Source organism: Pelophylax lessonae, assembly GCF_965119305.1.
Source record: "Pelophylax lessonae genome assembly, chromosome: 1".
Lineage (NCBI taxonomy): Eukaryota > Metazoa > Chordata > Amphibia > Anura > Ranidae > Pelophylax > Pelophylax lessonae.
The window spans coordinates 669619753-669633940 of NC_138768.1; the positions used below are offsets into that span (position 1 = coordinate 669619753).

Sequence of the window (14188 nt, forward strand, 5' to 3'; positions counted from 1 at the left end):
ATACTTGTTTGCAGAGATATTACCAATTGAATAATACATGTTTTACAAAACTATGCAAACATTTCTCAATGTTTCTCAGGTATACAAATGTAAGGGTTTACAAAATATAGAATATACTGGTGTGACTTGTCATGCGATTTAACAGGTCCACATCCCGTGACAAGTCACACCCTATTGTTGGCAATGGAACTGTTCAATTGGCCAACTTAGAGGTGCCCTACAGATTTGAAAAATAAGTTCCTGCACTATTTTTGGCGATTTCAGGTGCGACTTGCATAGACATCTGTGCATAGTTACACAGATATCAGCCAAGTCACACCTGAAGTCGCACTTACATGCGGAAGTCACAAAGTGAAGTCACACGATTTAAAAGTCAGATTCGGTGTGAATTGGGGCTCCGGGATACCTAAAACTCTAAACAAATGTAATGTAACAATGTAATTGATGTGATGGCTGCATTATTCTTTTTTTAGGCTTAAAAAAAGCCTAAACATTTTCAGTAAGTACAGAAAATAAAGCAGAAAATCCTGCTAGAAATGTATGGTTTTTGTAAGTTCCTGTTAGCTTAACAGAAAGCACAAACAACCTTACATTTCTTTTGTAAACTTCTAATTCCATCAGCCCTAATGTAATAAAGAGAAACAAAGGCGGACATGTTTGAAGTCAGCCTGGATGACAACTAGGGATGATCGAACTTTTCAAAAGTTCGGTTCGGCCAGAACATCCGAACTTCCCCGAAAGTTTGGCCCGGATTTCAGAACCTCATTGAAATCAATGGGACCCGAACTTCGGTAATCAAAAAACACCATTTTGAAGCCCTAAAACCCAATAAATGCCCCTAAAGAGTGCCTAGGGTTCTGGGTCATACCCCAGGGACTATTAATCGCACAAAAAAAGTTCTTAAAAATTGTCATTTTTGATAGAGAGCCAATTATTGAAAAAATTAAAAAAAAAATTAAAAAAAAAAAAAAATTTCTTTGGATTTAGTATCTGGGGGGTCTAAAAAGTGTACATGTGAAGTTTCAGCTCTGTAGCATGTCCAGAACCATAAAAAAAAGATGGTTTGTACTAGGTCACTTATAGAACAGGTTAGTGGCTTCTCGCTTTTCACACCTTGCCGGTTTAGTAGCAGGCATTTTTTTGGGCATTTTTTTGGGTTCTTTGGAGGCAGGAAAAACATGAACTTGTGTATAGTGGTATATATACCACTATACACAAGTTCAGATGTTTTGCCTGCCTGAAAAGACCCCAAAAAGTGCCCAAAAAACGCTTGCTACTAAACCGGCAAGGTGTGAAAAGCGAGAAGCCACTAACCTGTTCTATAAGTGACCTAGTACAAACCATCTTTTTTTTTTATGGTTCTGGACATGCTACAGAGCTGAAACTTCACAGGTACACTTTTTAGACCCCCCAGACACAAAATCACACAAAAAAGTTCTTAAAAATTGTCATTTTTGATAGAGAGCCAATTATTGAAAAAATTAAAAAAAAAATAAAAAAAAAAAAAATTCTTTGGATTTAGTATCTGGGGGGGTCTAAAAAGTGTACCTGTGAAGTTTCAGCTCTGTAGCATGTCCAGAACCATAAAAAAGATCGTTTGTATTAGGTAACTTTTAGAACAGGTTAGTGGTTTCTCGCTTTTCACACCTTGCCGGTTTAGTAGCAAGCGTTTTTTTGGGCATTTTTTGGGTTCTTTGGAGGCAGGAAAAACATCTGAACTTGTGTATAGTGGTATATATACCACTATACACAAGTTCAGATGTTTTGCCTGCCTCCAAAGAACCCAAAAAAATGCCCAAAAAAACGCTAGCGTCGTTGTTGCAGGCATTTTTTTGGGGTTTTTGGAGGCAGGCAAAACATCTGAACTTGTGTATAGTGGTATATACACACACATACTTATATGTATTTTACACTTAGACATATATAGGTGTTATAGGAGCGTAACCATATTAGTGTAAATGATTTCATTAGCGCAAGCATATATAGTGCCTTGCGAAAGTATTCGGCCCCCCTTGAACTTTTCAACCTTTTGCCACATTTCAGGCTTCAAACATAAAGATATAAAACTGTAATTTTTTGTGAAGAAACAATAACAAGTGGGACACAATCATGAAGTGGAACAAAATCTATTGGATATTTCAAACTTTGTTAACAAATAAAAAACTGAAAAATTGGGTGTGCAAAATTATTCAGCCCCTTTACTTTCAGTGCAGCAAACTCTCTCTAGAAGTTTAGTGAGGATCTCTGAATGATCCAATGTTGACCTAAATGACTACTGATGATAAATAGAATCCACCTGTGTGTAATCAAGTCTCCGTATAAATGCACCTGCACTGTGATAGTCTCAGAGGTCCATTTAAAGCGCAGAGAGCATCATGAAGAACAAGGAACACACCAGGCAGGTCTGAGATACTGTTGTGGAGAAGTTTAAAGCCGGATTTGGATAAAAAAAGATTTCCCAAGCTTTAAACATCCCAAGGAGCACTGTGCAAGCGATAATATTGAAATGGAAGGAGTATCAGACCACTGCACATCTACGAAGACCTGGCCGTCCCTCTAAACTTTCAGCTCATACAAGGAGAAGACTGATCAGAGATGCAGCCAAGAGGCCCATGATCACTCTGGATGAACTGCAGAGATCTATAGCTGAGGTGGGAGACTCTGTCCATAGGACAACAATCAGTCGTATACTGCACAAATATGGCCTTTATGGGAGAGTGGCAAGAAGAAAGCCATTTCTTAAAGATATCCATAAAAAGTGTCGTTTAAAGTTTGCCACAAGCCATCTGGGAGACACACCAAACATGTGGAAGAAGGTGCTCTGGTCAGACGAAACCAAAATTGAACTTTTTGGCAACAATGCAAAACGTTATGTTTGGCGTAAAAGCAACACAGCTCATCACCCTGAACACACCATCCCCACTGTCAAACATGGTGGTGGCAGCATCATGGTTTGGGCCTGCTTTTCTTCAACAGGGACAGGGAAGATGGTTAAAATTGATGGGAAGATGGATGGAGCCAAATACAGGACCATTCTGGAAGAAAACCTGATGGAGTCTGCAAAAGACCTGAGTCTGGGACGGAGATTTGTCTTCCAACAAGACAATGATGCAAAACATAAAGCAAAATCTACAATGGAATGGTTCACAAATAAACATATCCAGGTGTTAGAATGGTCAAGTCAAAGTCCAGATCTGAATCCAATCGAGAATCTGTAGAAAGAACTGAAAACTGCTGTTCACAAACACTCTCCATCCAACCTCACTGAGCTCGAGCTGTTTTGCAAGGAGGAATGGGCAAAAATGTAAGTCTCTCGATGTGCAAAACTGATAGAGACATACCCCAAGTGACTTACAGCTGTAATCGCAGCAAAAGGTGGCGCTACAAAGTATTAACTTAAGGGGGCTGAATAATTTTGCACGCCCAATGTTTCAGTTTTTTATTTGTTAAAAAAGTTTGAAATATCCAATAAATTTTGTTCCACTTCATGATTGTGTCCCACTTGTTGTTAATTCTTCACAAAAAATTACAGTTTTATATCTTTATGTTTGAAGCCTAAAATGTGGAAAAAGGTCGAAAAGTTCAAGGGGGCCAAATACTTTCACAAGGCACTGTATTTCTGCTACTATCACACCTATATATGTCTAGGTGTATATATATATACATATAAGTATGTGTGTATATATACCACTATACACAAGTTCAGATGTTTTGCCTGCCTCCAAAAACCCCCAAAAAATGCCTGCAACAACACACCTGGGCGTTTTTTTTTTTTGGCGCTAGCGTTTTTTTGGGCATTTTTTGGGGTTCTTTAGAGGCAGGCAAAACATCTGAACTTGTGTATACGGGTATATATACACACATACTTATATGTATATATACACCTAGACATATATAGGTGTGATAGTAGCAGAAATATATGCTTGCGCTTATGAAATCATTTACACTAATATGGTTACGCTCCTATAACACCTATATATGTCTAAGTGTAAAATACATATAAGTATGTGTGTGTATATACCACTATACACAAGTTCAGATGTTTTGCCTGCCTCCAAAAACCCCAAAAAAATGCCTGCAACAACGACGCTAGCGTTTTTTTGGGCATTTTTTTGGGTTCTTTGGAGGCAGGCAAAACATCTGAACTTGTGTATAGTGGTATATATACACACATACTTATATGTATTTTACACTTAGACATATATAGGTGTGATAGGAGCGTAACTATATTGGTGTTAATTATTTCATTAGCGCAAGTAGTTTTTTCTGCTCCTTTCACACCTATATATGTGCAGGTGTATATATACATACATGGGTGTGTATATATACCCCCTATACACATGTTCAGATGTCATGCCTGACTCCAAACATGTGCTCAAAAGATCCCTATAGACGCCTGCAGCCAAAAAGAATGCTGACGGGGGCGAAGCCATATTACTGCAGCGAAAGTGACTTCAGAGAAACTAGCTTTTCTCTATAGCGGTCACCCTGATATGGAAGGGTTTGGTCACCCTGCCATAGCAGTCACTGTCAGTTAACCCTACACTACACTACGGTCCCCTTACACTTAACACTTTCCCAACAGAAACGGAATAAATTAAAGCTAACAAAAGTGTAAAAGAGCACCCAAACTACACTAGATATCCCTTTCCTCACACTAATAAATGCTAAATGACACTTTGTAGCAGAAGTCCACAAACTGCTTCCACTCTCTTCCATGTCCCTGTATAACAATGCTAGGAATTTGGCGGGGGCTATCTTATATACTGGGGGGCGTATTCACTAATGATTGGTCTATGGACCCCCTAGTCACTCCAATCACATTCCTAGCATTCTCCTGCCCCCTCAATTGGCTTTTGCTAATGGTTCTGGTCCAATCATGGGCTTTTAAAGCCCATTTCCTGTCCCATTGCATTTTGGTCGGTTCTGGCTGCCGAATTCCGAACTTTTTGGGCAAAAAGTTCTAAATTCGGCCGAACCTCTAACAGCCAATGTTCGGGTCGAGCCGATGGTCGACCCGAACCGTTCGATCATCCCTAATGACAACCAGATACATTTGAAGAAGAGGGCAAGTCCCTGGAAACGCATCATGTACACCCCCCTCCCCCGACATCCACCAGGCATTTTGACAGCTGTCATCCTCATGTGCAGCCAAGAACGCCGCTGCCAATACCCATGCTTGGAGCTGGCTGACTCCCAGTCATCCTCAGTCTCTGTTTTGCTCAGTGATGTCTACAGCCTCACACTGATTACAACTGCTTGGTCCCAGGTTTTCCCTATCCATGCTGTTTGAGACCCCATTCACACTACCGCGACTTGTCAGGCGACTGGTTAGCCTGACAAGTCGCGGTCCATTGTGTGCTACGGGAACCGTTCTAATAGGAGAGTCGCTCCGACTTAGAAAAAGGTTCCTGTACTTCTTCCGGGCGACATCGGAGCGACTTGCATAGACACAGGTTACCCCCGAAGTCGTGCCGCGTTAGTGTGAACCGGCACTTATGCTAACTTCTATGTAGGTGTGTTGCTTATTTTAACCACTTCTGGACCGGAAGATTTTCCCCCTTAATGACCAGGCCATATTTTGTGATTCAGCACTGTGTTATTTTAACGGACAATTGCGTGGTCGTGCAATGCTGTACCCCAATAAAATTGATGTCCTTTTTTCCCCCACAAATAATGCTTTCTTTTGGTGATATTTGATCACCACTGCAATTTTTATTTTTTGCGCTATAACCAAAAAAAAGGGACAATTCTAAAAAAAAAAAGAAAAAACAATATTTTTCAGATTCTGCTATATAACATTCCCCAAAAAAATATTTTAAAATCTAAATTTTTTAACATTTTAGGCCAATTTGTTTTCTGCTACATATTTTTTGTAATAAGCGTATTTTGATTGGTTTGCGCAAAAGTTATCGTGTCTACTAACTAGTAATGGCGGCAATCTGCGATTTTTAGCGGGACTGCAGCATTGCGGCGGACAGATCGGACCCCTAACTGACATTCTGGACACTTTTGGGGGACCAGTGACATTACTACAGTAATCAGTGCTAAAACTATGCACTGTTACTGTGATAATGACACTGGCAGGGAAGGGGTTAACACTGTGAGTGATCAAGAGGTTAAATGTGTACCTAGGGGCATGTTTCTAACTGTATGGGGGTTGGGCTTGTGAAATGATTACAGAGACCTGTGTTCCTACATAGAAGGATCACAGACGCTCTATGATCATTTCAGAGAGAAGAACGGTCAGCTGTGTTTACAACAGCTGGCCGTTCTTCTCGCTCAGCGGGGAACGATTGTGGGTGTCAGGCGGCAATCGGAGCCGCCTGACCCCTGCATCGGAGTCCCCACTGCCGAGTGGGGGTGGGAGCGTGCCGCCGGCGGTGCACGCTCACCCCCTAGCTGCAGGCGCGCGACCGACGTAGACCTACGTCGTTTCGCGAAGGAGGGCCGCCTTGCCGCAGTAAATCGACGGCGGGCGATCCGGAAGCGGTTAATAAAGTCTTTTTAATTTGATACTGACCTTAGCGCCTAACTACCAGAGAAAATAAAGGGAAAAAAATGAATATAAAATAATGCAAGCACATCCAATGACTGGTAAGCTGCAGTCTTACATTTTTGTTTTTGGGCTTAGATATTCTTTAACAATAATTCACCATCTTACTTGCCCTGAATAAGTTGCTGTGCGTCAAGCTTGGCAAATTCTTCACAGGGTTCCATTACTCTGAAAACTTGCAGCAGTGTGTAGAAGAAATACTTGGCAGCACAACCAAAGAAATGACCGATTGCTCCAGACTTGTACATAACAAACAAATAGCAGTATAGATAACAAGAAATGGCATTCGGAGGCCGCAGAGTTCTCTCATGCAGAAGCGGTGTTTTGGCCTTTGCCCAAAATGCATTCCCACATTATATGGAGCTTCCAATGTAAACTACACAGGTGCTGCCAGTTCAAATGATGATGATGGATGGATGGACTGATTTAAAAGTTGTTAGTTTTTGGCGTGCTTTCACACTGCTCCATTGAAAGAATTTGTGAAAAACGCGTATGCGTTTTCTGGGTGCTTGATTCCCAGCATGCATCTGGGAAACATGAACATGTGACTCAAAAATACATAAAAAAGGCAATCGCAGTGCATTTTAATGTATTTTTAATAAGTTATCATTTATTGCAATAGGGAGCTGTGTTTTTGCTGCGGTTCTAAAAAAGAAAGTCTGCACCTGCATCTTTTTAGCAAGGTAAAAACAAAGCAAAAACGCATCAGTGTGATAACAGTCTAATGGGCCATACACACTATAAGATTTTCTGAAGACTTTTTCCTTTAGACTTACCAAAACCATATAATATGAGGTCATACCTAAACACTTTCAATTTGTATGCAATCTGGCAGGCCCTTGCACTACATAGAAAAGGTAAATCTGAAGGAAAAAGTCTTCAGAAAATCTTATAGTGTGTATGGCCCTTAAGGTGGGGTAGATGGATAAACAGTCAGCAATTCTAGGCCAAAAACACACATTTTTGGTCCTAAGGCTTCATGCACGCTGCAGTTAACCACTTGCTGACTGCCTAACGCCGATCTACGTCGGCAGTCAGCCCCTCACAGGCAAAGTGACGTAGGGCTACGTCACTAGCTTGTGAGGGTCTAGGGAGCGAGCGCGCACCCCCGGAGGCGCGCTCCCGCTCCCGCGTGGTCACGGACCCCCCCGCGCGTGTGACCAGCGGACCCGATGTCCGCCGGTCACTCGGCGATCGGCGGGGGAGAGGGAGAATGTCAGGCAGCTTGTGTAAACAAGCTGCCTGTCATTCTCCTCGCTGTAAAGACACTGATAAAACGGATCTAGTATGTAGATCCGTTGATCAGTGTCCTTACAGCTCAACCCACAGCCAATCACAGTAGAAAGCACGCCCCTAGGGACACACACAGCCCCTCCCTTCCAAATAAAGTTAACCCCTTCACAACCAGTGTATTTTTACAGTAACAGTGCATATGTATAGCACTGATTACTGTAGAAATGTCACTGGTAACCCCAAAAGTGTCACAAATGTCAGTCAAGGGTCCGATCTGTCCGCCCCAATGTCGCAGTACCGCAAAAAAAATCGCAGATCGCCGCCATTACGTGTTAAAAAAAAAAACAACAAAAATGACAAAAATCTTTCCCTTTGTTAGTAAACGCGATAACTTTTGCGCAAACCAATCAAAATACGCTTTTTGCGATTTTTTTTACCAAACATATGTAGCATAAAACAAATTGGCCGAAAATTTTAAAAAATTTTGATTTTTACTTTTTTTTTGGGGGGAATTTCATATAAAAAAATGTGGAAAATATTGTTATTTTTGCAAAATTGACGCTCTTTTTTTGTTTATAGCGCATGATCAAAAAATCGCACAGGTGATCAAATACCACCAAAAGAAAGCTCTGTTTGTGGGAAAAAAAGGACATCAAATTCGTTTAGGTACAGCGTCGCACGACCGCGCAATTGTCCGTTAAAGTCACGCAGTGCCGAATCGCAAAATACCCCCTGGTCAGGAAGGGGGTAAAATCTTCCGGGGCTTAAGTGGTTAAAAATCGTCTCCTTTTTTTTTTTTCTGCCCCGCCCCTCCATTTAGCCTGTGCCCATGTACACATTGAGGACTATGTTTCTCACAGCCTCTAGCATTACAAGCTCTTGCATGTATCCTCAGACACATCATGGTGATTGCCGTGAGCCATCAGCTGAAATGAAAATCATTATCAACTTGAGGTTTCTTTGTTAATTGTCCCCTCTAGTGGTCAGAAATAGGGCTATAACACGTTAAAATGTGTCTCCTACCTTATTAGGATACAGTAAAGACTTGTTTGCAGAAATATGTTACAAATAGAATAATACACTTTTTTGCAAAGCTATGCAAAAATGGCACAAATAGGTTTCCATGTATACAAATATAAGAGTTTACAAAAATATAGAATATGCTGCAAATTCTTCTAAGGAATAACTAAAACCCAAAACAAATGCAATGTACAGTAACAATGTAATTGATGTGATGGCTGCATTATTCTTTTTTTCAGGCTTAAAACATTTTCGGCAAGTACAGAAAATAAAGCCAAATCGTGTCAGAAATGCATGGTTGTTGTAAGTTCCTGGTAGCTTACATTTACAGGCAGGAGCATTTAGAGGCAGAAAAAAAAATCAGAAAAAAAAAAGGCAGAAAAATAACTTGCGTGTTCAGAAAGGAGCATTTTGGTAGAAAAAAACACATATACATGCGTGTGTTTAAGCGCGTTTGCACGTTAATGTTTTCTACTGGCCAGAATAAATTATGATTATGAAACTTTTTTATTTATTTCAGGTACTTCTATAGTGCCGTCAATTTACGCAGCGCTTTACATACTCTTTCTACATTCAAATCAGTCCCTACCCTCAAGGAGCTTACAATCTAAGGTCCCTAACTCACATTCTTACATACACATACCAGGGCCAAGTTAGACAGGAGCCAATTACCCTACCAGCATGTCTTTGGGGTATTTAGACAGGTGCCAATCAACCTACCAGCATGTCTTTGGGGTATTTAGACAGGAGCCAATCAACCTACCAGCATGTCTTTGAAGTGTCTTTTACTGGGTTTACTAAGCTGTTTTTCTACTGTAAAGGAGGAAAGGCTTCCAAAGGAGCACAATGTGCATGAAGCCTAAATATTATAAGGAGCTGGACTAAGGTATATTTAGAAGGTGCTTCTTTTCAAAGCATATTTGTGTAGTAGACCCAACCCTGCAAACAGCATTTGTTTGTAATGACAAAATATAGTATATTCTTGTGCCTTTTTTTGTCTTGTGCCCCTTAAATATTTAATACCAAAGCTTGTGCACAACACCAATAGAGTTGGGCTATCAAACTTATTTTCTTAACAGCCTCATTGTGACCAGTCAGACAAGAAACGTTAGAGCTTTGCATACCAGACTGGAATGTCCTTGTAATAACTGTATTAATATGTCATGGTCCAAAATGTCGAATGCAGAAAGAACTTGGAGAATAAAGCCTTGTACACACTACTACAAAAAATCCTGACAGCTCAGGTCGGGGGCCGCTGTACTAACAACCTGATGATAGTACAGCAATCTCCCCTGCCTTTCTATTGTGTTTTGACAGGGGGGACGGCCCCCCCAACAGAACACTCCAGTCACTGTTCTCAGCCAACCGGAGGCGGACCTTCGTCAGGGTGCCGCCCGACATTCGGCCCGTGTGTACAAGGGTGGAAAACTTACCCTCGACTCTTGCAATTAATGTTATTGATTACATAGAGAAGTGCCATTTCAGTAGTGGATCTTTTCCCAAATTCGGACTTGAAAGTATTATAATACAGTTTTTAGAAACCATGTATTTTTGGCTGGATAGCAGATGTACTTTCAAATTAATTTCAATAAGAAGGGTAAGTTGGAATATATCTTTAGTTAGTTACTGTTTCAAAACGTATTGTAGGATGGGTTTGATAGTTACCTCTACCAGTGTTTTTGCAAATAGCTCTGACTGCAGTGAGCCCTGTTATGTTGTAGAAAAGTGGCACAATCAGCTCACTGCACAGCATTAATGGCTAGTGAACAATAGATGCAGTCCAGTGCGTTTTTTTTCTGCATCAAAAACACAAACAGTAGGTTACATGGCTTCCAATGGCCCGCAAATGCAGTGCATTCCTGTGCAGTCAAAAAAAATTAGAACATGTTGGATTTTCTCTGCACTGAACTGTACTGGAACATGGCAAAACACATAAAAAATGCATCAGAATGCATTACAGCAATAAAAAAAAAATAAAAAAAATGAATAAAAAACTAAACAAAACCTTAGGAAAAAAAAGAAAAACCAAGAGGGGAAAAAAAACTAGAAGGCACTGAAGGCACATCAAAAATGTGAATGCAGAAGCACGTCCAAACTGAATTTTTGTGGTGTGAACTGTAAGCAAAAATGCATCCAAAACACATCCAGTGCGTGTTTTTGTGGTGTGAAACGGCCATACCAGTATACCTTCCAACTTTCTGAGATGAGAAAGAGGGGCAACTTTCAGCACAAAGTATATAGGTAAAAGGTTCACTAATGCCTCGTTTCCACTGAGAGGATCGGTTCGGGTCAGTTCGGTACGGTACGCTAATTTGAGTGTTTCCATTATGAAAGTGGCCCATACAACCGAACCAAACCGCACCATTCCTGGTCCTGCTTCAGATGTAGGGCCATAGGAAATGGTACGGTATGGTTAGGGCGGAGCTACTGGAGCTACTGGCGTCACACGATAGATTCCACTGATCGGCGGACAGGAAAACTTCAATGCTCACGTCAAATGAAAGAGCAAAACAAACACCTCATTTGGTGTAAACCCTGCATGGTCCCTGGTGGCCCGAATTGCAGTGGAAACGCTCACCTGAATAGACCGGACCATTCTAACCCTTCCAAACTGTACCGAACCGTTCCGCTCAGTGGAAACGAGGCATATTATGTGAACCAGGGAGGAAAAAGTAATTGGTGTAGCCAAAAGGGCCTTTTTTCACTACCACTCTTCTTTTATGCTGGGTTTTCAAAATATAACAAATGAAAATATTTAGAGCTTATATGAAAGGGTTATTGTTGTACAACAATTTTGGTATTTAAGTGCATTTTCTTTAGAGAAGGTCTACAAATCAAACCAAATAGTGTGACAACTGAGGGGGAAAGGATTTGGTTCCAAAATTCCCTTCAAATGAGCTATGCTAAAGGACTTGTTGAACCAGGACCCTCATCACATGATGTTAGGTAGAGGTCTTCTATTATTTTTATTCTATCTGCCTTACTGATACTGTCAGGGTTTACTTTCTGTATTCGTTTCTTGAGTGCTTGCTCTTTTGATGTAACTGTGATAAAGGTGGCCAAGGGGGTATATCTACCCCTAAAGATTATGAGGGTTGTATACAACAAAGGGGATAAAATAAGGCAAGAACTGGAACTAGACTTGCGCATCAAAATCAAACTGTGAGTCAAACAGGTAAATAACCAAGATTTGGATAAAATGGTATATACATTATCTCACAAAAGTGAGTACACCCCTGAAATTTTTGTAAATATTTTATTATATCTTTTCATGTGACAACACTGAAGAAATGACACTTTGCTACAATGTAAAGTAGTGAGTGTACAGCTTGTGTAACAGCGTAAATTTGCTGTTCCCTCAAAATAACTCAACCCACAGCCAGTAATGTGCAAGTTTCTGGAGTATGTAACTAATGCTGGCCATACACGTATAGATTTTCGTTCAGAAATTTTTTTTTAAGAAATTTTGTTGGTTTTCTAATCGTTAGTGGGGTCAAATTGATGTCCGTTTTCGACTGCAGTGACGGGAAAATTCTAAGGGGTGGGAAGGAAAGCTTTTCTCGGCAGTGTATGTGGTTATCGCTCCGAAATTAATTTTACAATTCAACATTAAAAGCAAAAGACAATTTTTGAATGACATTTGTCCATTCATCGAATGTTCAAAAAAGTGTTAGCACGAATATTCTTGTCCAAAAATCTATACATGCATGGCCAGCATTAGAGTGCAGGGGTCAGAAGTGAGTAAAGCACAAAGTACAAAGGTTGGCTGTATTCAATGTCAACAATCCAAATAAAACAGATGTGTGGAACTTTTCTCCTGCACTACTAGTAACGCTGGAGGGAACCCTGACTAGTGCAAATTGAAGAAATTTCCCTTAGAGATACCACACATCTGGCCTTTGTGAAATCACAGCAGCTGGTCTCTGTGCTCCATGTAAGTAAGTGTCCAGTACAGCAATAAAAAAAAAAAAAAAAAAACAGTCCAGGGCACTCACAGAATGTTACTTTTCTTTATTTAACCACTTCTGGACCGGTAGGTTTTCCCCTTTAATTACCAGGCAATTTTTTGCGATTCGGCACTGTGTTATTTTCACTGACAATTGTGCTGTTGTTGCGACGCTGTACCCAAATAAAATTAATGTCCTTTTTTCCCCACAAATAGAGCTTTCTTTTAGTGGTATTTGCGCTATTATAAAAAAAAAAAAAGCGACAATTCTGAAAAAAAAACTATATTTTTTACTTTCTGCTATATAACATTTCCAATAAAATTTAAAATCACATTTTTTTCATCATTTTAGGCCAATATGTATTCTGCTACATATTTTTTGTAAAAAAAAATCCCAATAAGTGTAGATATTGATTGGTTTGCGCAAAAGTTATCGCGTCTACAAACTAGGGGAAAGATTTATGTCCTTTCTATTTTATTTTAGTTTTTTTACTAGTCATGGCGGCGATCGGCGATTTTTAGCGGGACTGAGACATTGCGGCGGACAGATCAGACACCTAACTGACATTTTTTACACTTTGGGGGGGGCAGTGACATTACTATAGTAATCAGTGCTAAAAATATGGACTGTTACTGTACTACTGTAATGACACTAGCAGGAAAGGAGTTAACACCAGGGGCGATCAAAGGGTTAAATGTGTCCCTAGGGGGTGCTTTCTAACTGTGTGGGGGATGCACTTATGGAATGAACACAGGGACCTGTGTTCCTAAATAGGAGGAACACAGGAGCCCTGTGTTTATTGCTGACAGAACAGCGGTCTGCTGGGGAGCGATTGTGGATGCCCAGGGGCAATCGTGGCCGCCGGACCTACAGATCAGCATCCCCTGTGGCAAATCGGTGCGCTACCCCCCACTCACGGTCCTTCGAAGCGACATACAGTTACGTTGTTTCACGGGACAGAGCTGACCTACCACAGTATATGTACTGCTGACGGTTGGTAAGTGGTTAATCATAGATTCCAAAGGCTAAAAACAAATAAAACATGTCCATTCAACAAACGTTTCTTGGGCAAAGTATGCTTTATAAGGCAGCATTTATATATCAAAGCATGTGCTTTGCACGAGAAAAGTTCATTGACTGGATGTGTTTTAAATGTTTTTAGCCTTTAGGAACTGTGTAAGCAGCCTCACTGGACTGGGCTTTTTTTTGTGATATGAAGTATCACTGCGTTTATTAGGAGCAGGAAAATGTATTTTGGGTTGTTCTTTGGTGGTTGGTTATGGTGGTAACAAGAAATATGCAGTTCAATTTAAATAAATGTTTTTTGTTACTATTTTGGGCCAGTTTTCCTTTGATTTTATAAAAAAAAAATCAGGAGATATCCATGATCATTTACCACCAAATGAAAGTCCTGAAAATAACTAGGTATAAT

At 40.4% G+C, this 14188-nt stretch overlaps 1 protein-coding gene across 4 annotated transcripts in view; it reads left to right on the forward strand.

Annotated features, from left to right (window-relative positions):
- FHIP1A (FHF complex subunit HOOK interacting protein 1A) overlaps positions 1-14188 on the forward strand; it is a 334888-nt gene that overhangs the window by 226600 nt on the left and 94100 nt on the right. The gene's annotated exons all lie outside the window — the stretch shown is intronic.